Below are 27,847 nucleotides of genomic sequence, written 5' to 3' on the forward strand. Positions count from 1 at the left end.
TTCTTATTTGACTAACCACACTAAACAAAATGTTGTAAATTTAGGATGCATGTGAATTAAGAAACGGTGTATATTATAATGTGAAATGTCGGAATGAAATTAGCAAATAAAAAAATGCGCCCTAACCCAGGATCGAACCCTTGCCCTCCTGCGTCCGAACCCAAAACTCTATCCACTGGACCAACTGTACAGCACGGTTAATCTCTGCTGACATTGTAGTTACTATACATTTGGTTACAGTGTTGCCAGACTGCCATTCTTTAACGTCCTTTTTCTGCCGGGTGTACTCGTGAGGAATCGCGCTGTGAAGCCTGCAATAATGCTAGAGACGTTTTGGACAAACTATCACCATGAGAGATTTTTCAGTATTTTTACTTGTTTCTGTAGGCCACAATGCATGGAAATTGGTACATCTCAGGTAAAGGTTAAACAAAATTTCTTTCAGTGTGGAAAGGGTTGATGCATATTTACTGGGTGATTAATCACGACATACTGTTTCTCCTAAATATCAGCCTTAAATTAAAATTATTCTAGGTTGTGGTTTCCCTGCAGTGGCTGAGTGACATACGCTTATTGTAATACAGTGACTCACTCGGTAACCAGTCTTTTTCAGCACATACTCAACAATGGTGTCTCAAGGTTTCTCCGCAGAGTTGAATTGATTATGAGGTGCTAAGTCGATTTGCAGAAGAGTTCCTACGCCTCCATCGTATACACTGTGAGATACAAATTCACTATTTTAGTTGAAACTTTGTTTTAAGGCTTAAAGTAAAAAAAATAAAATTCCTTGATGTTTGTGGGCTCTGCTGAGGGCGTTAGATTGTTATTTTCTTTTTAAAGGAGACCATTTCCCATCTCTTGTAGTGTCTGGCGCTATAATACGTGTTTGGGAGTGGATAACTTGGTAGCGTTTATATAGTAGTCCATATCTTAAGGTCACTATTGTGTGCTGCAGGGACGTGTCATTGAGCTTTCTCTAAAGCCGTCGGCACACGGACCGTGCTGTCGAACTTTAACGTTGAGCGTACCAAGTTCAACGTGCTGCTGAACGCTCAGGAACGATGCGACTTGTGCATACGGTACAAGGGCCCCCAACGTGGTATACGCGATCGCAACGCTCTCCAGCGGCAGTTGAGGGATGTTTCTAGTTCGTAAATCACACTGTTTACTCAACGGGCGCTCGTAAAATTCCCACGTTAGCTCTATTAAAACGCACATTTCCTCCATCGTCCACGAAAAGGAAAGTACCATGTCCAATCAATAAGGACACAGGCTTGTAAAAGTTCCGTTACAAGCAGTGCGGTACAAATTTGGAATACTTCTCCGCATAAGATAAACGTTATTTCATCATTACCACATTTTAGTAAAACCCCAAGGTCAGTCTTACTTGATCACTGTTCGAACACCCAGTAGCAGAATCTTTGCAACATGTGAATTACGATGCGTAAAAGAAAAAGAAGCAAAATATCTTTATACAAGTAGCTGTCCTGTAGATTAAGCCAATCGAACAGTCACCCCTCAAAAAAGAGTGAACTTATATTTACATAACATCAAATATTATAGTACATACTTATATTAAACTAATAATAAAGTACCAGAACCTAATAAAAACAGTAATGTTAGGAAAAAAAAAATTGGAAGTGGCAAGTGACACTAGTTACTACGCTACACAGACAACATACAATTTCTGTCTAATCACAGTATGTTACGCGTTGCTGAAAACCTTAATCGTAGATACGTTACTAATTGAAATTTAATTATAACAAATTGTACCAAGAACAATGCGTTTTTGGGTGGATCTTCAGTTTGTCGCTGCCTTCATATAGCCTACTCTCATGATACGCAAGTTAAAATAATTCTTTTGTCAGGAATTTGATGTTTCTCATTATTTTATTGGAACGTATCACACAGTTAACAACGGGTTTTCCAGTGATTCTCAATTTGCTGGTGCTCAGAAACGGCATATATACACTCCTGGAAATGGAAAAAAGAACACATTGACACCGGTGTGTCAGACCCACCATACTTGCTCCGGACACTGCGAGAGGGCTGTACAAGCAATGATCACACGCACGGCACAGCCGACACACCAGGAACCGCGGTGTTGGCCGTCGAATGGCGCTAGCTGCGCAGCATTTGTGCACCGCCGCCGTCAGTGTCAGCCAGTTTGCCGTGGCATACGGAGCTCCATCGCAGTCTTTAACACCGGTAGCATGCCGCGACAGCGTGGACGTGAACCGTATGTGCAGTTGACGGACTTTGAGCGAGGGCGTATAGTGGGCATGCGGGAGGCCGGGTGGACGTACCGCCGAATTGCTCAACACGTGGGGCGTGAGGTCTCCACAGTACATCGATGTTGTCGCCAGTGGTCGGCGGAAGGTGCACGTGCCTGTCGACCTGGGACCGGACCGCAGCGACGCACGGATGCACGCCAAGACCGTAGGATCCTACGCAGTGCCGTAGGGGACCGCACCGCCACTTCCCAGCAAATTAGGGACACTGTTGCTCCTGGGGTATCGGCGAGGACCATTCGCAACCGTCTCCATGAAGCTGGGCTACGGTCCCGCACACCGTTAGGCCGTCTTCCGCTCACGCCCCAACATCGTGCAGCCCGCCTCCAGTGGTGTCGCGACAGGCGTGAATGGAGGGACGAATGGAGACGTGTCGTCTTCAGCGATGAGAGTCGCTTCTGCCTTGGTGCCAATGATGGTCGTATGCGTGTTTGGCGCCGTGCAGGTGAGCGCCACAATCAGGACTGCATACGACCGAGGCACACAGGGCCAACACCCGGCATCATGGTGTGGGGAGCGATCTCCTACACTGGCCGTACACCACTGGTGATCGTCGAGGGGACACTGAAGAGAGACGGCGTGCGTGTGACGCAGATGGCGTTGTGCCATCTCATTGGTCAACGGTCAGATGCAAGCTCAGAATATCTGACATGCCAGATGTTGATCTGCACGTTCGGAAAGAATCCCGAAAATGCTATTCCACGCTATGACGTCAGAAACTCGCCACGCTCAACGCTCAACGTTCGGATGCACGGTCCGTGTGCCGACGGCTTAAGGGGATCATCGGTGACGTGTTCGTGTGGAAGCGGTCCGCTCAACCTGAGGCTACTGGCCAAGCTGGTCCTGCTAGCGTGACGTCATGCTGCTTAAGCACGGTCGCGGTGCCTGCTCCCCTGCCGCCACGCCACGCATCCGCTTCACTCGGCACTGACCGAGGCCACAGTGCCGCTCACCTGTATTGTGTACAAGTTAAGTTTCTGGACATATCGGTTCTCTAGGCACTACATGAGTGTCAGCTTTCAGGGCTTCCTGAGGTCTCTGACAACTAACCTGGTTAAGTGGGCCCTTAGCCACTCTTACTGACGTTCCATCTACAATTAAGTTCCTATTTAGTAGCCGGCCGGTGTGGCCGAGCGGTTCTAGGCGCTTCAGTTTGGAAACGCGCGACCGCTACGGTCGCAGGTTCGAATCCTGCCTGGGGCATGGATGTGTGTGATGTCCTTAGTTAGGTTTAAGTAGTTCTAAGTTCTAGGAGCCGTCACGGTAGCTCAGCGTGTTCGGTCAGAGGGCTAGCTGCCCTCTGTAATAAAAAAACTGAGTTAATGGATCAACAAAGAACAGAAACGGGTGTCTTTCGACGTCCGCCCAGAGCAGATACAACGAACGAAAACGAACAAAATGAGATTTAAAAAAAAAAAAAAAGGGGACTGATGACCTCAGATGTTCTCATAGTGCTCAGAACCATATGAACCTATTTAGTAAATTAATATTTCTTTGAAAGCACATCAGGGTATTTTCTCTAAAGTAGGGGAATCTAACTTAATTCCTTATTGATTTAAAACTGCAGTGTAAGTTATCATTTATTAAATTCAAACCGAAAGTTCCTATTTTAAACGCTTTGTTAAAGGACGGCTCTTGTCCGTCGTTATTTGAAAGTAGGTTTTGTTATGTGTACTGTGCATTATAGGGTGCTGTGTGTTCATGTTATCCAGGGGTATTTGTATACTGGTAATCCGCCAGTTCTAAGTTATTGCTCTTATTAAAATTTTTAATCGTTTATATTTTAAATGCTTGTATTTTTTTAAAGAGTAACTTGTTACTTGGAGCAATTGCTGTTTGTTACAGTGTATTTCTAACCTTACCTTAAGTTTTATGACAAAATTTATATAATTTGTAACGAAAATTGGTTCATAAATGATGTGTATGTATTAAACCACTGAATGAAGCATTTGAAATCCTTTAGGCCCAGTGCTTCCAGCAAACTCTTGTGGCTTCTTAAGATGCCGCAGTTTCCCATCACAGCTCTCAGTGGATGTTGAATGTTTCCCACCTTCAGGATAGAACACTTGATGATGTGGTTAGTGCTCTGTGGAAGCGATACTTCCGTTCTGTTGCGCGTTAACCATCGTTGTTAGATTTGTGGACTATTTTTGCCAAGCGGAAGATCCGTCAGACGTTCAAAAAAATGGCTCTGACAAGGGAACCTCCCCATCGCACCCCCCTCAGATTTAGTTATAAGTTGGCACAGTGGATAGGCCTTGAAAAACTGAACACAGATCAATCGAGAAAACAGGAAGAAGTTGTGTGAAACTATGAAAAAAATAAGCTACCTTAGTAGCGCCGTGGTCCTGTGGTTAGCGTGAGCAGCTGTGGAACTGGAGGTCCTTGGTTCGAATCTCCCCCCCCCCCCCCCCCCGAGTGAAAATTTTAATTTTTTATTTTCAGACAATTATCAAAGTTCAGGCACACACACATAATCAACTTCGCTCTCCAAAATTCCAGGACATGTTCAGATTTGCTTGGACATATGCAGGATTTGACGGTCTACACACGGAAAAATTTGAAAACGTTAAAAACATATGTTTTGACAGAGCACAGGGAAAACTGTGCGACTGTTGCAGTCATTTGTTGCAGTTTATGTGACAAACTCTTATGTTTTCATCATTTTTTTGGGAGTGATTATCACATCCACAAGAAAACCTAAATCGGGCAAGGTAGAAGAATCTTTTTACCCATTCGCCAAGTGTACAAGTTAGGTGGGTCGACAACATATTCCTGTCATGTGACGCACATGACGTCACCAGTGTCGTATAGAATATATCAAACGTGTTTTCCTGTGGAGGAATCGGTTGACCTATGACCTTGCGAACAAATGTTTTCGGTTCCCATTGGAGAGGCACGTCCTTTCGTCTACTAATCGCACGGTTTTGCGGTGCGGTCGCAAAACACAGACACTAAACTTATTACAGTGAACAAAGACGTCAATGAACGAGCGGACAAATCATAACTGCGAAAATAATGAAATTAAAATTTTCACCCGAGAGAGGACTTGAATCAAGGATCTCGCGTTCCACTGCTGCTCACGCTGACCACGGGACCACGGCGCTCCTTATCCTACCCTGTCCTTGATGTTGCATATGTTGCACATAGACTACTCAGTTTGTATATTTTGCTTATTTTTTTCATGGTGCCACACAACTTCTTCCTGTTTTCTTGATTGATCTGTGTTCAGTTTTTCAAGGCCTATCCACTGCGCCAACTTATAACTAAATCTGAGGGGGGTGCGATGAGGAGGTTCCCTTGTGAGCACTATGGGACTCAACTGCTGAGGTCATTAGTCCCCTAGAACTTGGAACTAGTTAAACCTAACTAACCTAAGGACATCACAAACATCCATGCCCGAGGCAGGATTCGAACCTGCGACCGTAGCGGTCTTGCGGTTCCAGACTGCAGCGCCTTTAACCGCACGGCCACTTCGGCCGGCCCAGACGTTGTTTTCTTATTGTGCTGACAGGGCAGCGAGGGATTTTAAGAAAAAATATGAATTTTATTACTCTGCGTGAATGATATGATGGAGTGGATGCGGCTGCTCTGTGGATCCGCTATGTTCGCCGTGTTAAAGCCAAGTTATTGATCCTTAAGCGACAACAGATGGGTGGTTTATGAGTTGAGTTTAACCCTCACTCTCTTGTTGAAGGTGAACTGATCTCCTTGTACCATCTGCTACGACACTGAGCTCGTCGTCGTCGCTGCTTCTGTTACGGTAGATAACCGACACCATCTAACCGTACAAGATGAAGTGGTACGTGCTCTCTGTCAGTATTATGGGACTCAGTATTCTGCAGATGAGTCTTCAGGGACAAGTCTGGAAGATGCACTTGGAGCCCTTGATGCGAATAACGCGTCCACCCAGAACGGTGACTTTCTCTAAGAAATTGAGGTGGATATGTTTTCGATTTTATTATTAGACCTCTGTCCTGTAAATCGCCAGGACCGGACGGTTTACTTAAAGAATTTTATCTCTTTTCTTGATGTCCTTTGGGTTCAAATGGCTTTGAGCACTATGGAACTCAACTGCTGAGGTCATTAGTCCCCTAGAACTTAGAACTAGTTAAACCTAACTAACCTAAGGACATCACAAACATCCATGCCCCAGGCAGGATTCGAACCTGCGACAGTAGCTGTCTTGCGGTTCCAGACTGCAGCGCCTTTAACCGCACGGCCACTTCGGCCGGCTTTGATGTCCTTTGTGTGGTACTTTCACGCAGATATAAATGGTATTGTGAAGGGGTGTCAGCTCCTGCAGATTTTAAGATGAGGAAAATTCCAGAACGAAATTTTCACTGTCCAGCGGAGTGTGCTCTGACTTGAAACTTGCTGGCAGATTAAAACTTTGTGCCGGACAGGGACTCGAACACTTGACCTTTGCCTTTCGCGGGCAAGTGCTCTACCAACTTCTTTTTTTTTCCCTAAAAATCTCATTTTGTTCGTTATTGTTAGTTACATTTGTTCGGGGCGTACGTCCCATGACACCTATTGAATTTCGTTGTTGGTCCATTCACTCAGTTTTTTTATTACAGAGGGCAGCTACCCATCTGACTGAAGACGCTGAGCTACCGTGCCGATGACCAACTGAGCTGTCCAAGCACGACTTACGACCCGTCATCACAGCTGTGCTTCCGGCAGTACCTCGTCTCCTACCTTCCAAGCTTCACAGAAGTTCCCTGAGAACCTTGCAAGACTAGCAATGCTGGAAGAAAGGATTTTGCGGAGACATGACTTAGCCACGACCTGGGAGATGTTTCCAGGATGAAATTTTCCCTCTGTAGTGGAGTGTGCGCTATATCCTTTCCTCTGAGAGTGCTAGTCTTGCAGGATAGCTTCTGTGAAGTTTGGAAGGTTGGAGACGAGGTACTGCCGGAAGTACAGGTGTGATGACGGGTCGTGCGTGGTGACTGGAGCTCAGTCGATAGAGCTCTTGCCCGTGGAAGGCAAAGGTCCCGAGTTCGAGTCTCGTTCCGGCACACTGTTTTAATGTGCCAGGAAGTTTAAAGGAGAAAACTGTTTCAGTTCCAGAAACATCTGGTCCTTTTTCTGTTAACCGTCTCCGCCCCCACATGTTGATGAACTTCGGTTCTAAGACTGCTGCTAGGGTGATTAGTAGCAGGTTGACGTCTTCGCCTGGGGATGTGATCGGTGATCTCGCGCCCGGGTCCCCGGGTTCGATTCCCGGCGGGGTCAGGGATTTTCTCTGCCTCGTGATGACTGGGTGTTGTGTGATGTCCTTAGATTAGTTAGGTTTAAGTAGTTCTAAGTTCTAGGGGACTGATGACCATAGATGTTAAGTCCCACAGTGCTCAGAGCAATTTGAACCATTTGTGATCGGTGCGCATCAGGTTTGGTTGCCTGGTCGCTCTACTTTGACCACGGTAGCGGAATACCGAGATGTAATCTAATATCCGTTGTGGCTTTGGTTTTTCTAGATTTTTATAAGGCCTTTGATCACGTCAGCCATGTTATTTTAGAATATGTTTTGGATAAAAGCGGTTTTACTGCTGCATCACGTACTGTTCTTTGCAATTTGTTCATGGGTATCACTACCACAGTTGTGGTCTGTGGGCAGCTGACTTCTTTTTTCCATCCATGCTATCGTTATGTATGTTAACGTCCACTGTAATAGACAAAAAAGGAAAAAAATAAAAAAATACCATGTGTGAGGGCATTCCATTGACAGGGAGGGGGAGGTATCGTGACAAACCCTTGGGATTCGACACCCGCCAGTTTCGTCATAACCGGTCTGCAGCTGACTGCCAACATTATTACTTGTTTACTGTTCGATTTTTTTTTAATTCTATGAGGAAGTCTCGAAGATAGGAGGACTCGTCATCTGCAAACGAAACAGAGCACCCAAAGCGTGAGTGTCTTTCTTGTGAATTGTAATACCACAGTGCGCGGGCAATGACAGGTTTCATCGGTGCAGTTTGGTTTCATGACTGCTGGCGTTCGTTATCACGAAATATGTCAGGAGTACGCCGTGGTACAAAGTGAAAAAGTGAATTTCTACAACTATAGCCATCTAGCGGGCAGGTGGTTCCTACGTTCTCTGGAGGAAAACCTGTATCGTTAAAAAAGAAAAAAAAGTAGTCGAGCGGTACGATTTCCTGCTCAGTGTGAAAATCCCGAGTTTAAATCCCGGACGCGACCTTGCTTTTTTTTCAATTTGTCGTGGTTGCATTTGAAGCTTTCGAAGTCATCGCAAAAAATTGTCCGTTCAATACTGAATGAATTTCATATTTGATCTGAGCAATTTACGCTCTAATGGGACTATGAAGATCATTTCAGAGGTTTTGGGTAGACTCCGTAGTGAACATATGTAAGTATGTCTTGTTCACCGTAGTGAAAAAGTGAAGCTTGTAACTGTCCGAATCCCGTCACAAGTAAATGCTCAAAAAGTCTCCGGGGTGCTCTAGCGAGGGTCTTCCGTAGCATTCCGAGCGAGATAGCGCCGTTTCGAGCAGTCTTTATTGCAAACCATATCAGGAAACAGTCACTTAGTTAGCAGCTGGCCGTGCGAGCCCAGAGGTAGCAACACATCATGGAGGTGCCAATTGCTCCTGAAGGCTGTCGATCGCAAGCCACGGCGGTTCCTGATATCGGGATTGCTTGCAGTATTTCGTGTCGCCACAAATTCTGTCTAAGGACAGTACTGCCCGCAGAAGGCGATTCTCTTATCTTGCCAATTCGCATCAGATTCATGGTGCGCCCCTAGAAAATTCCTAGAGAAACACTGCAGTGGAAAATTTCGCGATCGTGCTGTAATAGGGCATGCTGGTCTAGGGGCAGTCGGCATTTAGCGGCATTTGGCGGTTGTGGAAAGCGGACCTCCAGCGTATGCTGTGCGATGCGCTTCGCTCGATAAGTCAAAGCGCCTGTTGCAGTAGTTAGCTCCGTTATTTGAGACTATTGATGGAGTCATATTAGGAGGAGAGATGAGTCAGCCTAATAGAAGAGACGCGTGAGAATTTGTGTTTAACTACACTACTGGCCATTAAAATTGCTACACCAAGAAGAAATGCAGATGATAAACCGGTATTCATTGGACAAATATATTATACTAGAACTGACTTTTTATTACATTTTCAGGCAATTTGGATGCATAGATCCTGAGAAATCAGTACCCAGAACAACCACCTCTGGCCGTAATAACGGCCTTGATACGCCTGGGCATTGAGTCACACAGAGCTTGGACGGCGTGACCAGGTACAGCTGCCCATGCAGCTTCAACACGAGACCACAGTTCATCAAGAGTACTGACTGGCGTATTGTGGCGAGCCAGTTGCCCGGGCACCATTGACCACGACGTTTTCAATTGGTGACAGATCTGGAGAATCTGCTGGCCAGGGCAGCAGTCGAACATTTTCTGTATCCATAAAGGCCCGTACAGGACCTGCAACATGCGGTCGTGCATTATCCTGCTGAAATGCAGGGTTTCGCAGGGATCGAATGAAGGGTAAAGTCACTGGTTGTAACACATCTGAATTATAACGTCCACTGTTCCACTGTTCAAAGTGCCGTCAGTGCGAACAAGAGGTGACCGAAACGTGTAACCAATGGCACCCCATACCATCACGCCGGATATGGCGATGACGAATACGCGCTTCCAATGTGCGTTCACCGCGATGTTGCCAAACACAGATGCGACCATCATGATGCTGTAAACAGAGCCTGGGTTCATCTGAAAAAAATGACGTTTTGCCATTCGTGCACCCAAGTTCGTCGTTGAGTATACCAACGCAGGCGCTCCTGTCTGTGATGCAGCGTCAAGGGTAACCGCAGCCATGGTCTCCGAGCTGATAGTCCATGCTGTTGCAAACGTCGTCGAACTGTTCGTGCAGATGGTTGTTGTCTTGCAAACGTCCCCATCTGTTGACTCAGGGATCGAAACTTGGCTGCACGGTCCCTTACAGCCATGTGGATAAGATGCCTGTCATCTCGACTGCTGGTGATACGAGGTCGTTGGGATCCAGCACGGCGTTCCGTATTACCCTCCTGAACCCACCGATTCCATATTCTGCTGACAGTCATTGGATCTCGACCAACGCGAGCAGCAATGTCGCGATACGATAAACCGCAATCGCGATAGGCTACAATCCGACCTTTATCAAAGTCGGAAACGTGATGGTACGCGTTTCTCCTCCTTACACAAGGCATCACAACAACGTTTCACCAGGCAACGCCGGTCAACTGCTGTTTGTGTATGAGAAATCGTTTGGAAACTTTCCTCATGTCAGCACGTTGTAGGTGTCGCCACCGGCGCCAACCTTATGTGAATGCTCTGAAAAGCTAATCATTTGCATATCACAGCATCTTCTTCCTGTCGGTTAAATTTCGCGTCTGTAGCACGTCACCTTCGTGGTGTAGCAATTTTAATGGCCAGTAGCGTAGAATGTTCAGAGACCCAATTCGTTCTAAACTGAGACATGGCTAAAGGCAGTCGTGCAAAATTACGTTTGAGAGGCAGCTTAGTGTACGTAAAGCTTAAAAACACGGAAATGTGTGACAAAATTGTAAAATCTAGTGGTGGAAGATTTAAATACAAACATTCTGATTTCCTGGCAGAGAGGTCACACTTCGTAGTAATTGACGGAAAGTCATCGAGTAAAACGGAAGTGATTTCTGGCGTTCCCCGAGGTAGTTTTATAGGCCCTTTGCTGTTCCTTATCTATATAAACGATTTGGGAGACAATCTGAGCAGCAGTTCAAAAATGTGTGTGAAATCTTATGGGACTTAACTGCTAAGGTCATCAGTCCCTAAGCTTACACACTACTTAACCTAAATTATCCTAGGGACAAACACGAACCCCCATGCCTGAGGGAGGACTCGAACCTCCGCCGGGACCAGCCGCACAGTCCATCACTGCAGCGCCTTAGACCGCACGGCTAAGCAGCAGTCTTAGGTTGTTTGCATATGACGCTTTCGTTTATCGACTAATAAAGTCATCAGACGATCAAAACAAATTGCAAAACCATTTAGGAAAGATATATGAATGGTGCGAAAACTGGCAGTTGACCCTAAATAACGAAAAGTGTGAGGTCATCCACATGAGTGCTAAAAGGAGCTCCTTAAACTTCGGTTACACGATAAATCAGTCTAATCTAAAAGCTGTAAATTCAACTAAATACCTAGGTATTACAATTGCGAAGACCTTAAATTGGAAGGAAGACATAGAAAATGTTGTGGGGAAGGCTAACCAAAGACTGCGTTTTATTGGCAGGACACTTAGAAAATGTAACAGACCTACTAAGGAGACTGCCTACACTACGCTTGTCCGTCCTCTTTTAGAATACTGTTGCGCGGTGTGGGATCCTTAACAGGTAGGACTGACGGAGTACATCGAAAAAGTTCAAAGAAAGGCAGCACGTTTCGTATTATCGCGAAATGTGGGAGAGAGGATCACAGAAACTATACTGGATTTGGGCTGGACTTCATTAAAAGAAAAGCGTTTTTCGTTGCGACGGAATCTTCTCACGAAATTCCAATCACCAACTTTCTCCTCCGATTGCGAAAATATCTTGTTGACACCGACCTACATAGGGAGAAACGATCACCACGATAAAATGAGGGAAATCAGAGCTCGTACGGAAAAATATAGGTGTTCGTTCTTTCGGCGCGCTATACGAGATTGGAATAATAGAAAATTGGGAAAGTGTGATTTGCTGAGTATCCATGTAGATTTAGATGTAGATCATGAAGGAAATATTAGTAGAGCTTGTGTTTCGCATGCTGGATTTGGAATTAGATCTGCTCGTATCTTTGGGCTATTTTTTGAAATCACTGCTGATGAGAGCAGTTCAGTGATAAGCTCCTTATGGAAGAATAATCGGTAGTTTTGCAGAAAAGTGGTCTTCCGCTCACAGGTTCCCCGTCTTCAGTGGAATTAGACAAATGGTTCAAATGGCTCTGAGCACTATGGGACTTAACATCTATGGTCATCAGTCCCCTAGAACTTAGAACTACTTAAACCTAATTAACCTAAGGACATCACACAACACCCAGTCATCACGAGGCAGAGAAAATCCCTGACCCCGCTGGGAATCGAACCCGGGAACCCGGGCGTGGAATTAGACAACTGCGAGTAGATTTAAAAAAGCACGTACCCTCATACGTAAATATTTACGGTTATCGTGCTCTCGTAATATATGATGGGCAGCCCGTCCTGTGGCGTTACAGGCTATGGCCTCTCGTGATGTATACAAAACCAAGTGACCCAGCTACCGGCCGGTGTTGTTGTGAGCCCCCCCCCCCCCCAACTATGTCAGTGCTACCTTAAACTTATTCAGTGGCGGCCACCAAACAAATCCATGCGTCTCATGCTCATGAAGTTACCCCACATGACACTGCTCGCACCGAGCGAGGTGGCGCAGTGGTTAGACACTGGACTCGCATTCGGGAGGACGACGGTTCAATCCCGCGTCCGGCCATCCAGATTTAGGTTTTCCGTGATTTCCCTTAATCACTCCAGGCAAATGCCGGGATGGTTCCTCTGAAAGGGCACGGCCGAATTCCTTCCCCATCCTTCCCTAATCCGATGAGACCGATGACCTCGCTGTCTGGTCTTCCCCGAAACCAACAAACCAACCAACCAACCAACACTGCTCGCGACAGTGAATTGGTAATAGACGTCAGCGACTCGACAGTAACAACACTATCGAAGCGTCAAGAACGAGAACCTAATACAACTGCTCAGACGGAAAAATGCCCTAGAGCGAACTACAGTCCTTCAGAAAGAGCACACACCAGAAACCAAGGGAACCGGGTCTCCACTTGCCAACCAACAGGACCGTGCGCAAGAAACAAATGTGCCAAAGGAAAACGCTGAAACCTCCACAAGAGGCAGTCCTTCAAAGAAGCATAAAAAGAGGAGACTGGCTCACCGGCTTTCCGAGAAAGAGCAAAGGAAATCCGCAACAAACTACATGAAGAACCATCTATATATCCGGTTTAAGTATGCATGCTTATGATCCACTGCAAGCCAAATCAAGTACACCACGCCCCGTGTCACTGGACCGTTTGTCACCCGAAAGATTGCAGCTGAGAGCCAATTACGATACAGAGTGGGTTCTCCCTGAGATTAGAAGTAAAAGAAAACACTTGAAGTCGGACTAAATGAAATAAGGTGGAGAAATGACTGAAACTGCAGGGGTGGGACCTATTCCTGCCCAACAAGAAGATAATCGAACGCGATGGATAGAACTTTGTTGGACCAGACGTATGAAAAAGGATATGCTTTCGACAGCACTTCTTATAACAAATATTGACACCGATAATGAGTAAGATGATATGAAGGCAGCACAAGCCTACAAAATCGCCATGTTGAATGTTAAGAGGGTATGCCCCTCTTTGCATTTACACCATCTACAAGACTTCTCATAAGCAGTTGATGTTGATATACTACTGTTACAGGAAGTAACACATGTTAAGTTAGAGAAGATATGTGAGTACAATGCCATAACCAAACCCTGGCATCTATGCAAAGCTAGGAACCATCGTTCTCACTAAAGAAGACGTCCATGTCACACAAATAGAAAAACTTGCAAACCTTAGAGGCATTGCGGCGACCGTTAATAACGCCCGCATCTCAACGTTATTCTCCGCATGGCGACAATAACAGGTGCGCTACAGCGGAATTTTTAAAAAATGAAATCGTTCTTGGAAACATAGAGACTTACCGAGATAGGTTCAAAAATGGTTCAAATGGCTCTGAGCACTACGGGACTTAACTTCTGAGGTCATCAGTCCCCTAGAACGTAGAACTACTTAAACCTAACTGACCTAAGGACATCACACACACCCATGCCCGAGGCAGGATTCGAACCTACGACCGTAGCGGTCGCGTGGTTCTAAACTGTAGCGCCTAGAAACGCTCGGCTACCCCGGCCGGCTACCGAGATAGGGGCACATGGAAGCTTAACACTACAATCCTACAAGATAAGGGATGTCACGTGGTATTTATTATGCATGGAAAAATTTCGAAAAAAGATTCCCGCAATACAGTCCTGCCATAGCTTGGTGGCTGCAGTGTGTTAATCCTAGAATACGAAGAATGCCGATCGACTACTCACGACAGAAAAGCTTCTGGATTAAAAAGACGACTGAGTTTTAGTTTAGCTGCCTTACAGACTTGGACATAGGAGTAATGGAGAACTATACCCGGATTCAGAAAATCGAAGCAAAACTTGTAGTGCTGAAGCGCGCGACAATCACAAGATTTTAAAATCAGAGCAAGCATACAAAACATCACAGAAGGGGAAGAAACAGATATGTACCATGTGATACGTGATAATAACAGAGCAAACAGAAAAATTTTGACGGAAGTTAACTGGTGGAACCAGTTTCACAAAATAGAATGAAATTAAAGATGCGGTTCACAAACACATCTCAGTTATAATGTGCTACAGACCTACCGACAACAAGGCGCGGGAATATCTTGTTAGGAACGTATCAGGCAGAATTAGCGCACAGCATGTAGAAAATATATCAGACGAGACAAAGGAGGACGAAATGAAAGATGCAATAGCACAGAGTCCTAAAATTAAATCTTCGGGAGCTGATAGTATCTCCGTGGAATTCTACCAAGTGTTCTGGGCACAACTGAAAGCAAGTTGCTATACATGTTCAACGAACTGGTGAACGAAAATGTCACGTTCCTAAAGAATTTCCTGAATGGATAATAGTTGTAATTCCAAAAAACTCAGTTAGCAAAGGACTTTTTGCATCCAACTACATTACTCAACAATGATTACAAGATCATGGCCCGCGTATTAGCGAGAAGAATGAAAAGGGTAATGCACTCTATAAGTGGTCGTTACCAAACATGTGTAGGCAAAGACAGAAAAATCCATCAGAATATATGCGACTACAGGGATATAGTATCAACTGCATGTGTGTGCCGAATAAAATGGGCATCAGTGTTATTATACTTCGAGAAGGCGTTTGATAGAGTAGATCATAAATGTCCTCTCGGATTCATGAAAGAAATCGGATTCCCACCACTGTTAGTGATGATTGCTTAAAAAATATTAAAAAACAATACAGGGCCAGTAATGGTAAACGGACAACTAAGTAAAGAGATGGAGATGACTGGATCCGTACGACAAGGTCACCCGATATCAATGGCCCATTTCGCAATAGCAATAGAACCTCTCCTTGCGAGACTAATGCATCACCTACAAAGACTTCATATTAGTGGCAAGAAAGTACTGTTCAACGCCTACGCAGGTGATGTGGGCGTGCTGGTCACGAAAGAAGTTGAAGTGACTCAAGCTCTTCAGTTTGTACAAACAAATGAACTCACTTCTGATGCTAAGTACAAGGACATCGAGCATCATGAACTTAGGCAGAGGAAAACGTATGCAGAAATCAGAGACAACTGACGGAAGTATCCAAATTGAAATGGTTGGGTACTGAATTCAGGAGCAACATCCGGCACACTTTTGCTGTTAATAACAAAAAGTTACTTACGAGCATCTGTACAAGAAAAAAGTGTGAAGCAACGGAACGAGATACAGAAAACCACCCGGGGAAATGTTCTCTCATGTCCAGAAAAAACAGAACACTTCGAACGACAAGATACAGGACTTCGTATTCACAAGACATGTACTTTAGGATGATGTACAGAAAAGATTAGCATTTCAGTTACCTTGGTTCAGCGTGTGGCCTGTTGCCTAGTAGGCACAGGGTCCGCCATATTTGATGAGAGCAACGGACACTCTGGTCCGACGCATGAAGGTGATAACGAAGATATCGGGTACAGATCGTAGCAAATGCTTGTCCGTATGTCTTGTTTAAAGTGACGAAAAAGTGTTTCCGCCCGGGATCGAACCGGGGACCTTCTGCGTGTTAGGCAGACGTGATAACCGCTACACCACGGAAACTGCGTGTGTGCACCTAACTTCACAGACAACTTGGAGTGATGTTGCCATCGTAACTAAAAAATTCAATAACTGCGGTACTTGTATAACGAAGGTACATGCAGCAGATCCACACATGACGTGGCTCACTGGAGTACAATACCACATAGGTAGGAAAATACTGTTCCCGCCCGGGATCGAACCGAGGACCGTCTGCGTATGAAGCAGACGTGATAATCGCTACACCACGGAAACGACGGACGAGGGAAGTCCATCCTTGTTCACTCGAACATGCCTCAGCCTTTTTCTCGTCCGCGATGGCACACACGACAGTTCTTTTGACAGCCTGGAACCCATCACAGCCGAGGGCTCAAGAAGTCTTCGGGGTGCTCGAGAGGGTGTCTGTCGTAGCATCCCGAACGAGATAGCGGCGTTTCGCGCAGTCGTTATTGCAAGTCACATCAGCAAAAGCAATCACTTTCGCAGCAGCAGGCAGTGCGAGCCCAGCGGCACCCAGCGTCCCGATGCTTCCAGAGTCAGCTGTTACGAAATAAAAGTATGCCCAGGTGAGGCTCGAACTCACAACCCCGGCGCTGCTCACGGCTACTGCCTTATAAGTACCGTGCGCTAACCAATTGCGCCACTTTTTTTTCTTTTATTTCCACTTTTTTTAACCACCTTTATTTTTCACTCCACTACTCTTTTTCTTATTTTTTTGTTTATTTTTTAGTAGACGTCTTAACCTCTTTTTTTTATGAAAATAAATAGGAATGGTGAAAATGACAACGAAAAGACTTCGCCCTTGGGCAAAGTAGATTCGCTTCTCGAAGAGTAAACGTAACACAAACACAGCTTCTTATCTACCTCAATGAAAGTTCCTGTAGCCAGTGTGCAGCGAGTCAGTGAAGGCCTCGGTGTGAGGGAGAGTCAGGACGCGACACGGAAGCAGTGGGGCCTCTTCGCGGCACTACTGGTGTCCCGCGGCCCGGCCTCACCCCCGTACACTCAGGTGACCTATCCGATACCCATGCGATGAAACGCTATTTTAAGCATATTGCCGAAGAGTTTCCCCTGATTCGGGTACGTGCATGTTTTGGCGAATTCGATATCCATAAACATCTTGAATTCCAAATAATTGTCACCGCCAAAATTATTAAAGACGTAGCTGGAATAGGTACCCAACAACCACAAAGCAGCATTGTTTTTCGTCTGCGGATAAAATTGCACATCAGGACGAGACAGTAGTGTTGACGAAACATTGGCGGTTGTAGTCCTGGTAAGAAGAGCTATTTTTTCTCGAAGCCAAACCGAGTTCTGGAGACGTTCCCCGCAGGTGTAACGGTGCATAACTGTATCCGTCAGTTGGCAGCGATGACAGAGAGGGGTGTCACTGAGCCCGATTTTGTGTAACCTCTCGTTCGTGCTAATCACATCATTGATGGCTTTGTACCAGGCAGTGCGAGCATCGGAACTGAGGACACGGGAACTGACATTGCGCCATACGATATCCCAGTTCATGCCACCGAGCTTCGTTGCCAATGGATTCTTTCCTTCGTGTTGTCTCCAGTCCGCTATTATGGCTCGTGCAGTTAAATGTTGGGAATTTATGACCTCTTTACTGATGTAGCTCCGTGAAAGGTAATAATCTATGATGTGTTTTAGCCGATAACTGGTGGGCTGAATATTCAGCGGTGGATCAAGACTTTGCAGCCTGACGGCAGTGAATAATTGCGCCGTAATGCCGGAAGGATCATTGTTAATTATAGCGGCCGTCCTTTTAACACAGAGAGCCATCGCTTTCACCTTGGTACCTACTAAACCCATCCCTCCAATCTGGGGGTGGAGTGTTGCAGTTCTGGCAGACACGCGAAAAACTTCCACTCTCCAAATAAAATTGGTTAAATTTGACATAATTTGCTTAGCAATTACGGCAGGCAGTGGCAGGAGCCGCGCCGTGTAGAAGGCTTTTGATAAAATACAGGAGTGACCAGATGGATCCGTTCAAATTGATTGAGGCTTCTGTAGGAATTGTGAAGTTTACGCACTATTTCGCTCCAGTTAGCCGCCGCCATCTTTAAAGAGAACGCCGTCAATATGATGCCGAGAGCCTTGTGGACGCTGACTTCCTGGGCGTAGCCAACTCTCAAATGCTGGAGGCCACAGAGGTCAATAAATTTACTTTTCAAGTCATTCAATTTAGCCCCCGACGCCAAACAGGCAGAGGTGGTAACCGCTACACCACGGAAACTGCGTGTGTGCACCTAACTTCACAGACAACTTGGAGTGATGTTGCCATCGTAACTAAAAAATTGAATAACTGCGGTACTTGTATAACGAAGGTACATGCAGCAGATCCACACATGACGTAGCTCACTGGAGTACAATACGACATAGGCAGGAAAATACTGTTCCCGCCCGGGATCGAACCGGGGACCTTCTGCGTGTGAAGCAGACGTAATAAGCGCTACACCACGTAAACGACGGACCCGAGAAGTCCGTCCTTGTTCACTCGAACATGCCTCAGCCTCTTTCTCGTCCGCGATGGCACACATGACAGTTCTTTTGACAGCCTGGAACCCATCACAGCCGAGGGCTCAAGAAGTCTTCGGGGTGCTCGAGAGGGTGTATGTCGTAGCATCCCGAACGAGATAGCGGCGTTTCGCGCAGTCGTTATTGCAAGTCACATTAGCAAAAACAATCACTTTCGCAGTAGCAGGCAGTGCGAGCCCAGCGGCACCCAGCGTCCCGATGCTTCCTGAGTCAGCTGTTACGAAATAAAAGTATGCCCAGGTGAGGCTCGAACTCACAACCCCGGCGCTGCTCACGGCTACTGCCTTATAAGTACCGTGCGCTAACCAATTGCGCCACTTTTTTTTCTTTTATTTCCACTTTTTTTAACCACCTTTATTTTTCACTCCACTACTCTTTTTCTTATTTTTTTGTTTATTTTTTAGTAGACGTCTTAACCTCTTTTTTTTATGAAAATAAATAGGAATGGTGAAAATGACAACGAAAAGACTTCGCCCTTGGGCAAAGTAGATTCGCTTCTCGAAGAGTAAACGTAACACAAACACAGCTTCTTATCTACCTCAATGAAAGTTCCTGTAGCCAGTGTGCAGCGAGTCAGTGAAGGCCTCGGTGTGAGGGAGAGTCAGGACGCGACACGGAAGCAGTGGGGCCTCTTCGCGGCACTACTGGTGTCCCGCGGCCCGGCCTCACCCCCGTACACTCAGGTGACCTATCCGATACCCATGCGATGAAACGCTATTTTAAGCATATTGCCGAAGAGCTTCCCATGATTCGGGTACGTGCATGTTTTGGCGAATTCGATATCCATAAACATCTTGAATTCCAAATAATTGTCACCGCCAAAATTATTAAAGACGTAGCTGGAATAGGTACCCAGCAACCACATAACTGCATTGTTTTTCGTCTTCGGATAAAATTGCACATTGGGACGAGACAGTAGTGTTGACGAAACATTGGCGGTTGTAGTCCTGGTAAGAAGAGCTATTTTTTCTCGAAGCCAAACCCAGTTCTGGAGACGTTCCCCGCAGATGTAACGGTGCATAACTGTATCCGTCAGTTGGCAGCGATGACAGAGAGGGGTGTCACTGAGCCCGATTTTATGTAACCTCTCGTTCGTGGTAATGACATCATTGATGGCTTTGTGCCAGGCAGTGCGAGCATCGGAACTGAGGACACGGGAACTGACATTGCGCCATACGATATCCCAGTTCATGCCACCGAGCTTCGTTGCCAATGGATTCTTTCCTTCGTGTTGTCTCCAGTCCGCTATTATGGCTCGTGCATTTAAATGTTGGGAATTTATGACCTCTTTACTGATGTAGCTCCGTGAAAGGTAATAATCTCTGATGTGTTTTAGCCGATAACTGGTGGGCTGAATATTCAGCGGTGGATCAGCACTTTGCAGCCTGACGGCAGTGAATAATTGCGCCGTAATGCCGGAAGGATCATTGTTAATTATAGCGGCCGTCCTTTTAACATAGAGAGCCATCGCTTTCACCTTGATACCTACTAAACCCATCCCTCCAATCTGGGAGTGAAGTGTTGCACTTCTGGCAGACACGCGAAAAATTTCCCCTCTCCAAATAAAATTGGTTAAATTCGACATAATTTGCTTAGCAATTACGGCAGGCAGTGGCAGGAGCCGCGCCGTGTAGAAGGCTTTTGATAAAATACAGGAGTGACCAGATGGATCCGTTCAAATTGATTGAGGCTTCTGTAGGAATTGTGAAGTTTACGCACTATTTCCCTCCAGTTAGCCGCCGCCATCTTTAAAAAGGACGCCGTCAATATGATGCCGAGAGCCTTGTGGACGCTGACTTCCTGGGCGTAGCCAACTCTCAAATGCTGGAGGCCACAGAGGTCAATAAATTTACTTTTCAAGTCATTCAATTTAGCCCCCGACGCCAAACAGGCAGAGGTGGTAACCGCTACACCACGGAAACTGCGAGTGTGCACCTAACTTCACAGACAACTTGGAGTGATGTTGCCATCGTAACTAAAAAATTGAATAACTGCGGTACTTGTATAACGAAGGTACATGCAGCAGATCCACACATGACGTAGCTCACTGGAGTACAATACGACATAGGCAGGAAAATACTGTTTCCGCCCGGGATCGAACCGGGGACCTTCTGCGTGTTAGGCAGACGTGATAACCGCTACACCACGGAAACTACTGCTTTCAGGCTTGCTTCACAGAGAACTTGTAACAAGGTTGCCATCGTAACTTAAAAATTCAATAAATGCGGCACTTGCATGAAGAAGGTACATGCAGCAGATCCACACATGACGTGGCTCACTGGAGTAGTGTGCGACATAGGCAGGAAAATGCTGTTCCCGCCCGGGATCGAACCGGGGACCTTCTGCGTGTGAAGCAGACGTGATAACCGCTACACTACGGAAACGACGGACACGCTCACTCCATCCTTGTACACTCGAAGGCGCCTCAGCCTTTCTTTCGCCCGCGCATGCACACACCATAGTTCTTTTGACAGCCTGAAACCCATCGCTGCCGAGGGCTCAACAAGTCTTCGGGGTGCTCGAGAGGGTGTCTGTCGTAGCATCCCGAACGAGATAGCGGCGTTTCGCGCAGTCGTTATTGCAAGTCACATTAGCAAAAACAATCACCTCCTTAGCAGCAGGCAGTGCGAGCCCAGCAGCAGCTTTCCGAGAACGGTGCTGCCCATGACCCATTGTGTCGCTACACAGTCTGTCGAAGAACAGCACTGCCGGCAGAGAGCACCTCCCCCATCCCGCCAGCCGCACCAGACTCAAAGAGCACCCTGGACGACTTCGAGGGACGCAGTTTGCTGGAATATTTGGCGCTCGCGCTGTCACAGGGCTCGTTGGTCTGGGGGTATGATTCCTGCTTAGGGTGCAGGAGGTCCCGGGTTCAAATCCCGGACGAGCCCTAGCGTTTTGTGCAAACTGGTCGCACGTCGGTGGCTGAGTCAGCGCAAAAAGCTGCCCGTCAATGTAAAGCTAATTTCATATTTGCTCTAAGGAACTGCCCTCTGGTCCGACGTATGAAGGTGATTACCAAGGTTTCGGTACAGATCGTAGCAAATGCTTGTCGGTTTAAAGTGATGAAAAAGTGTTTCCGCCCGGGATCGAACCGGGGACTTTCTGCGTGTTAGGCAGACGTGATAACCGCTACACCACGGAAACTACTGCTTTCAGGCTTGCTTCACAGAGAACTTGTAACAAGGTTGCCATCGTAACTTAAAAATTCAATAAATGCGGCACTTGCATGAAGAAGGTACATGCAGCAGATCCACACATGACGTGGCTCACTGGAGTAGTGTGCGACATAGGCAGGAAAATGCTGTTCCCGCCCGGGATCGAACCGGGGACCTTCTGCGTGTGAAGCAGACGTGATAACCGCTACACTACGGAAACGACGGACACGCTCACTCCATCCTTGTACACTCGAAGGCGCCTCAGCCTTTCTTTCGCCCGCGCATGCACACACCATAGTTCTTTTGACAGCCTGAAACCCATCGCTGCCGAGGGCTCAACAAGTCTTCGGGGTGCTCGAGAGGGTGTCTGTCGTAGCATCCCGAACGAGATAGCGGCGTTTCGCGCAGTCGTTATTGCAAGTCACATTAGCAAAAACAATCACCTCCTTAGCAGCAGGCAGTGCGAGCCCAGCAGCAGCTTTCCGAGAACGGTGCTGCCCATGACCCATTGTGTCGCTACACAGTCTGTCGAAGAACAGCACTGCCGGCAGAGAGCACCTCCCCCATCCCGCCAGCCGCACCAGACTCAAAGAGCACCCTGGACGACTTCGAGGGACGCAGTTTGCTGGAATATTTGGCGCTCGCGCTGTCACAGGGCTCGTTGGTCTGGGGGTATAATTCCTGCTTAGGGTGCAGGAGGTCCCGGGTTCAAATCCCGGACGAGCCCTAGCGTTTTGTGCAAACTGGTCGCACGTCGGTGGCTGAGTCAGCGCAAAAAGCTGCCCGTCAATGTAAAGCTAATTTCATATTTGCTCTAAGGAACTGCCCTCTGGTCCGACGTATGAAGGTGATTACCAAGGTTTCGGTACAGATCGTAGCAAATGCTTGTCGGTTTAAAGTGATGAAAAAGTGTTTCCGCCCGGGATCGAACCGGGGACTTTCTGCGTGTTAGGCAGACGTGATAACCGCTACACCACGGAAACTACTGCTTTCAGGCTTGCTTCACAGAGAACTTGTAACAAGGTTGCCATCGTAACTTAAAAATTCAATAAATGCGGCACTTGCATGAAGAAGGTACATGCAGCAGATCCACACATGACGTGGCTCACTGGAGTAGTATGCGACATAGGCAGGAAAATGCTGTTCCCGCCCGGGATCGAACCGGGGACCTTCTGCGTGTGAAGCAGATGTGATAACCGCTACACTACGGAAACGACGGACACGCTAACTCCATCCTTGTACACTCGAAGGCGCCTCAGCCTTTCTTTCGCCCGCGCATGCACACACCATAGTTCTTTTGACAGCCTGAAACCCATCGCTGCCGAGGGCTCAACAAGTCTTCGGGGTGCTCGAGAGGGTGTCTGTCGTAGCATCCCGAACGAGATAGCGGCGTTTCGCGCAGTCGTTATTGCAAGTCACATTAGCAAAAACAATCACCTCCTTAGCAGCAGGCAGTGCGAGCCCAGCAGCAGCTTTCCGAGAACGGTGCTGCCCATGACCCATTGTGTCGCTACACAGTCTGTCGAAGAACAGCACTGCCGGCAGAGAGCACCTCCCCCATCCCGCCAGCCGCACCAGACTCAAAGAGCACCCTGGACGACTTCGAGGGACGCAGTTTGCTGGAATATTTGGCGCTCGCGCTGTCACAGGGCTCGTTGGTCTGGGGGTATGATTCCTGCTTAGGGTGCAGGAGGTCCCGGGTTCAAATCCCGGACGAGCCCTAGCGTTTTGTGCAAACTGGTCGCACGTCGGTGGCTGAGTCAGCGCAAAAAGCTGCCCGTCAATGTAAAGCTAATTTCATATTTGCTCTAAGGAACTGCCCTCTGGTCCGACGTATGAAGGTGATTACCAAGGTTTCGGTACAGATCGTAGCAAATGCTTGTCGGTTTAAAGTGATGAAAAAGTGTTTCCGCCCGGGATCGAACCGGGGACTTTCTGCGTGTTAGGCAGACGTGATAACCGCTACACCACGGAAACTACTGCTTTCAGGCTTGCTTCACAGAGAACTTGTAACAAGGTTGCCATCGTAACTTAAAAATTCAATAAATGCGGCACTTGCATGAAGAAGGTACATGCAGCAGATCCACACATGACGTGGCTCACTGGAGTAGTGTGCGACATAGGCAGGAAAATGCTGTTCCCGCCCGGGATCGAACCGGGGACCTTCTGCGTGTGAAGCAGACGTGATAACCGCTACACTACGGAAAAGACGGACACGCTCACTCCATCCTTGTACACTCGAAGGCGCCTCAGCCTTTCTTTCGCCCGCGCATGCACACACCATAGTTCTTTTGACAGCCTGAAACCCATCGCTGCCGAGGGCTCAACAAGTCTTCGGGGTGCTCGAGAGGGTGTCTGTCGTAGCATCCCGAACGAGATAGCGGCGTTTCGCGCAGTCGTTATTGCAAGTCACATTAGCAAAAACAATCACCTCCTTAGCAGCAGGCAGTGCGAGCCCAGCAGCAGCTTTACATGAAGATGCCAATAGCCCTGGAAGGCCGCCGACCGCGGGCCACGGCACCTCCGAGAAGGGTGCTGCCCATGACCCATTGTGTCGCTACACAGTCTGTCGAAGAACAGCACTGCCGGCAGAGAGCACCTCCCCCATCCCGCCAGCCGCACCAGACTCAAAGAGCACCCTGGACGACTTCGAGGGACGCAGTTTGCTGGAATATTTGGCGCTCGCGCTGTCACAGGGCTCGTTGGTCAAGGGGTATGATTCCTGCTTAGGGTGCAGGAGGTCCCGGGTTCAAATCCCGGACGAGCCCTAGCGTTTTGTGCAAACTGGTCGCACGTCGGTGGCTGAGTCAGCGCAAAAAGCTGCCCGTCAATGTAAAGCTAATTTCATATTTGCTCTAAGGAACTGACCCTCTGGTCCGACGTATGAAGGTGATTACCAAGGTTTCGGTACAGATCGTAGCAAATGCTTGTCGGTTTAAAGTGATGAAAAAGTGTTTCCGCCCGGGATCGAACCGGGGACCTTCTGCGTGTTAGGCAGACGTGATAACCGCTACACCACGGAAACTACTGCTTTCAGGCTTGCTTCACAGAGAACTTGTAACAAGGTTGCCATCGTAACTTAAAAATTCAATAAATGCGGCACTTGCATGAAGAAGGTACATGCAGCAGATCCACACATGACGTGGCTCACTGGAGTAGTATGCGACATAGGCAGGAAAATGCTGTTCCCGCCCGGGATCGAACCGGGGACCTTCTGCGTGTGAAGCAGATGTGATAACCGCTACACTACGGAAACGACGGACACGCTAACTCCATCCTTGTACACTCGAAGGCGCCTCAGCCTTTCTTTCGCCCGCGCATGCACACACCATAGTTCTTTTGACAGCCTGAAACCCATCGCTGCCGAGGGCTCAACAAGTCTTCGGGGTGCTCGAGAGGGTGTCTGTCGTAGCATCCCGAACGAGATAGCGGCGTTTCGCGCAGTCGTTATTGCAAGTCACATTAGCAAAAACAATCACCTCCTTAGCAGCAGGCAGTGCGAGCCCAGCAGCAGCTTTACATGAAGATGCCAATAGCCCTGGAAGGCCGCCGACCGCGGGCCACGGCACCTCCGAGAAGGGTGCTGCCCATGACCCATTGTGTCGCTACACAGTCTGTCGAAGAACAGCACTGCCGGCAGAGAGCACCTCCCCCATCCCGCCAGCCGCACCAGACTCAAAGAGCACCCTGGACGACTTCGAGGGACGCAGTTTGCTGGAATATTTGGCGCTCGCGCTGTCACAGGGCTCGTTGGTCTAGGGGTATGATTCCTGCTTAGGGTGCAGGAGGTCCCGGGTTCAAATCCCGGACGAGCCCTAGCGTTTTGTGCAAACTGGTCGCACGTCGGTGGCTGAGTCAGCGCAAAAAGCTGCCCGTCAATGTAAAGCTAATTTCATATTTGCTCTAAGGAACTGCCCTCTGGTCCGACGTATGAAGGTGATTACCAAGGTTTCGGTACAGATCGTAGCAAATGCTTGTCGGTTTAAAGTGATGAAAAAGTGTTTCCGCCCGGGATCGAACCGGGGACCTTCTGCGTGTTAGGCAGACGTGATAACCGCTACACCACGGAAACTACTGCTTTCAGGCTTGCTTCACAGAGAACTTGTAACAAGGTTGCCATCGTAACTTAAAAATTCAATAAATGCGGCACTTGCATGAAGAAGGTACATGCAGCAGATCCACACATGACGTGGCTCACTCGAGTAGTATGCGACATAGGCAGGAAAATGCTGTTCCCGCCCGGGATCGAACCGGGGACCTTCTGCGTGTGAAGCAGATGTGATAACCGCTACACTACGGAAACGACGGACACGCTCACTCCATCCTTGTACACTCGAAGGCGCCTCAGCCTTTCTTTCGCCCGCGCATGCACACACCATAGTTCTTTTGACAGCCTGAAACCCATCGCTGCCGAGGGCTCAACAAGTCTTCGGGGTGCTCGAGAGGGTGTCTGTCGTAGCATCCCGAACGAGATAGCGGCGTTTCGCGCAGTAGTTATTGCAAGTCACATTAGCAAAAACAATCACCTCCTTAGCAGCAGGCAGTGCGAGCCCAGCAGCAGCTTTACATGAAGATGCCAATAGCCCTGGAAGGCCGCCGACCGCGGGCCACGGCACCTCCGAGAAGGGTGCTGCCCATGACCCATTGTGTCGCTACACAGTCTGTCGAAGAACAGCACTGCCGGCAGAGAGCACCTCCCCCATCCCGCCAGCCGCACCAGACTCAAAGAGCACCCTGGACGACTTCGAGGGACGCAGTTTGCTGGAATATTTGGCGCTCGCGCTGTCACAGGGCTCGTTGGTCTAGGGGTATGATTCCTGCTTAGGGTGCAGGAGGTCCCGGGTTCAAATCCCGGACGAGCCCTAGCGTTTTGTGCAAACTGGTCGCACGTCGGTGGCTGAGTCAGCGCAAAAAGCTGCCCGTCAATGTAAAGCTAATTTCATATTTGCTCTAAGGAACTGACCCTCTGGTCCGACGTATGAAGGTGATTACCAAGGTTTCGGTACAGATCGTAGCAAATGCTTGTCGGTTTAAAGTGATGAAAAAGTGTTTCCGCCCGGGATCGAACCGGGGACCTTCTGCGTGTTAGGCAGACGTGATAACCGCTACACCACGGAAACTACTGCTTTCGGGCTTGCTTCACAGAGAACTTGTAACAAGGTTGCCATCGTAACTTAAAAATTCAATAAATGCGGCACTTGCATGAAGAAGGTACATGCAGCAGATCCACACATGACGTGGCTCACTGGAGTAGTATGCGACATAGGCAGGAAAATGCTGTTCCCGCCCGGGATCGAACCGGGGACCTTCTGCGAGTGAAGCAGATGTGATAACCGCTACACTACGGAAACGACGGACACGCTCACTCCATCCTTGTACACTCGAAGGCGCCTCAGCCTTTCTTTCGCCCGCGCATGCACACACCATAGTTCTTTTGACAGCCTGAAACCCATCGCTGCCGAGGGCTCAACAAGTCTTCGGGGTGCTCGAGAGGGTGTCTGTCGTAGCATCCCGAACGAGATAGCGGCGTTTCGCGCAGTCGTTATTGCAAGTCACATTAGCAAAAACAATCACCTCCTTAGCAGCAGGCAGTGCGAGCCCAGCAGCAGCTTTACATGAAGATGCCAATAGCCCTGGAAGGCCGCCGACCGCGGGCCACGGCACCTCCGAGAACGGTGCTGCCCATGACCCATTGTGTCGCTACACAGTCTGTCGAAGAACAGCACTGCCGGCAGAGAGCACCTCCCCCATCCCGCCAGCCGCACCAGACTCAAAGAGCACCCTGGACGACTTCGAGGGACGCAGTTTGCTGGAATATTTGGCGCTCGCGCTGTCACAGGGCTCGTTGGTCTAGGGGTATGATTCCTGCTTAGGGTGCAGGAGGTCCCGGGTTCAAATCCCGGACGAGCCCTAGCGTTTTGTGCAAACTGGTCGCAC

General features: G+C 48.0%; 23 non-coding genes across 23 annotated transcripts; 7 read left to right on the plus strand and 16 right to left on the minus strand.

The window, feature by feature from the left end:
* Positions 1-16,153: 16,153 nt before the first annotated feature.
* On the minus strand, positions 16,154-16,226 carry Trnav-aac (transfer RNA valine (anticodon AAC)). Its single transcript has one exon. It is a non-coding gene; the product is annotated as a tRNA-Val (tRNA).
* Positions 16,227-16,384: 158 nt separating this feature from the next.
* On the minus strand, positions 16,385-16,457 carry Trnam-cau (transfer RNA methionine (anticodon CAU)). The gene has a single exon. It is a non-coding gene; the product is annotated as a tRNA-Met (tRNA).
* Positions 16,458-20,832: 4,375 nt separating this feature from the next.
* On the minus strand, positions 20,833-20,905 carry Trnav-aac (transfer RNA valine (anticodon AAC)). Its single transcript has one exon. It is a non-coding gene; the product is annotated as a tRNA-Val (tRNA).
* Positions 20,906-21,063: 158 nt separating this feature from the next.
* Trnav-cac (transfer RNA valine (anticodon CAC)) lies at positions 21,064-21,136 on the minus strand. The gene has a single exon. It is a non-coding gene; the product is annotated as a tRNA-Val (tRNA).
* Positions 21,137-21,571: 435 nt separating this feature from the next.
* On the plus strand, positions 21,572-21,643 carry Trnap-agg (transfer RNA proline (anticodon AGG)). Its single transcript has one exon. It is a non-coding gene; the product is annotated as a tRNA-Pro (tRNA).
* A 183-nt stretch (positions 21,644-21,826) lies between these two features.
* Trnav-aac (transfer RNA valine (anticodon AAC)) lies at positions 21,827-21,899 on the minus strand. The gene has a single exon. It is a non-coding gene; the product is annotated as a tRNA-Val (tRNA).
* A 158-nt stretch (positions 21,900-22,057) lies between these two features.
* Trnav-cac (transfer RNA valine (anticodon CAC)) lies at positions 22,058-22,130 on the minus strand. Its single transcript has one exon. It is a non-coding gene; the product is annotated as a tRNA-Val (tRNA).
* Positions 22,131-22,565: 435 nt separating this feature from the next.
* On the plus strand, positions 22,566-22,637 carry Trnap-agg (transfer RNA proline (anticodon AGG)). Its single transcript has one exon. It is a non-coding gene; the product is annotated as a tRNA-Pro (tRNA).
* A 183-nt stretch (positions 22,638-22,820) lies between these two features.
* On the minus strand, positions 22,821-22,893 carry Trnav-aac (transfer RNA valine (anticodon AAC)). Its single transcript has one exon. It is a non-coding gene; the product is annotated as a tRNA-Val (tRNA).
* Positions 22,894-23,051: 158 nt separating this feature from the next.
* Positions 23,052-23,124, minus strand: Trnav-cac (transfer RNA valine (anticodon CAC)). Its single transcript has one exon. It is a non-coding gene; the product is annotated as a tRNA-Val (tRNA).
* Positions 23,125-23,559: 435 nt separating this feature from the next.
* On the plus strand, positions 23,560-23,631 carry Trnap-agg (transfer RNA proline (anticodon AGG)). Its single transcript has one exon. It is a non-coding gene; the product is annotated as a tRNA-Pro (tRNA).
* A 183-nt stretch (positions 23,632-23,814) lies between these two features.
* Positions 23,815-23,887, minus strand: Trnav-aac (transfer RNA valine (anticodon AAC)). The gene has a single exon. It is a non-coding gene; the product is annotated as a tRNA-Val (tRNA).
* Positions 23,888-24,045: 158 nt separating this feature from the next.
* On the minus strand, positions 24,046-24,118 carry Trnav-cac (transfer RNA valine (anticodon CAC)). The gene has a single exon. It is a non-coding gene; the product is annotated as a tRNA-Val (tRNA).
* A 488-nt stretch (positions 24,119-24,606) lies between these two features.
* Positions 24,607-24,678, plus strand: Trnap-agg (transfer RNA proline (anticodon AGG)). Its single transcript has one exon. It is a non-coding gene; the product is annotated as a tRNA-Pro (tRNA).
* Positions 24,679-24,862: 184 nt separating this feature from the next.
* On the minus strand, positions 24,863-24,935 carry Trnav-aac (transfer RNA valine (anticodon AAC)). The gene has a single exon. It is a non-coding gene; the product is annotated as a tRNA-Val (tRNA).
* A 158-nt stretch (positions 24,936-25,093) lies between these two features.
* Positions 25,094-25,166, minus strand: Trnav-cac (transfer RNA valine (anticodon CAC)). The gene has a single exon. It is a non-coding gene; the product is annotated as a tRNA-Val (tRNA).
* A 488-nt stretch (positions 25,167-25,654) lies between these two features.
* Trnap-agg (transfer RNA proline (anticodon AGG)) lies at positions 25,655-25,726 on the plus strand. The gene has a single exon. It is a non-coding gene; the product is annotated as a tRNA-Pro (tRNA).
* Positions 25,727-25,909: 183 nt separating this feature from the next.
* Positions 25,910-25,982, minus strand: Trnav-aac (transfer RNA valine (anticodon AAC)). Its single transcript has one exon. It is a non-coding gene; the product is annotated as a tRNA-Val (tRNA).
* A 158-nt stretch (positions 25,983-26,140) lies between these two features.
* On the minus strand, positions 26,141-26,213 carry Trnav-cac (transfer RNA valine (anticodon CAC)). Its single transcript has one exon. It is a non-coding gene; the product is annotated as a tRNA-Val (tRNA).
* A 488-nt stretch (positions 26,214-26,701) lies between these two features.
* Positions 26,702-26,773, plus strand: Trnap-agg (transfer RNA proline (anticodon AGG)). Its single transcript has one exon. It is a non-coding gene; the product is annotated as a tRNA-Pro (tRNA).
* Positions 26,774-26,957: 184 nt separating this feature from the next.
* On the minus strand, positions 26,958-27,030 carry Trnav-aac (transfer RNA valine (anticodon AAC)). Its single transcript has one exon. It is a non-coding gene; the product is annotated as a tRNA-Val (tRNA).
* A 158-nt stretch (positions 27,031-27,188) lies between these two features.
* On the minus strand, positions 27,189-27,261 carry Trnav-cac (transfer RNA valine (anticodon CAC)). Its single transcript has one exon. It is a non-coding gene; the product is annotated as a tRNA-Val (tRNA).
* A 488-nt stretch (positions 27,262-27,749) lies between these two features.
* Trnap-agg (transfer RNA proline (anticodon AGG)) lies at positions 27,750-27,821 on the plus strand. The gene has a single exon. It is a non-coding gene; the product is annotated as a tRNA-Pro (tRNA).
* The last annotated feature ends 26 nt before the right edge of the window (positions 27,822-27,847 follow it).

The sequence above is a fragment of the Schistocerca nitens genome, chromosome 2 (genome assembly GCF_023898315.1).
Source record: "Schistocerca nitens isolate TAMUIC-IGC-003100 chromosome 2, iqSchNite1.1, whole genome shotgun sequence".
NCBI lineage: Eukaryota > Metazoa > Arthropoda > Insecta > Orthoptera > Acrididae > Schistocerca > Schistocerca nitens.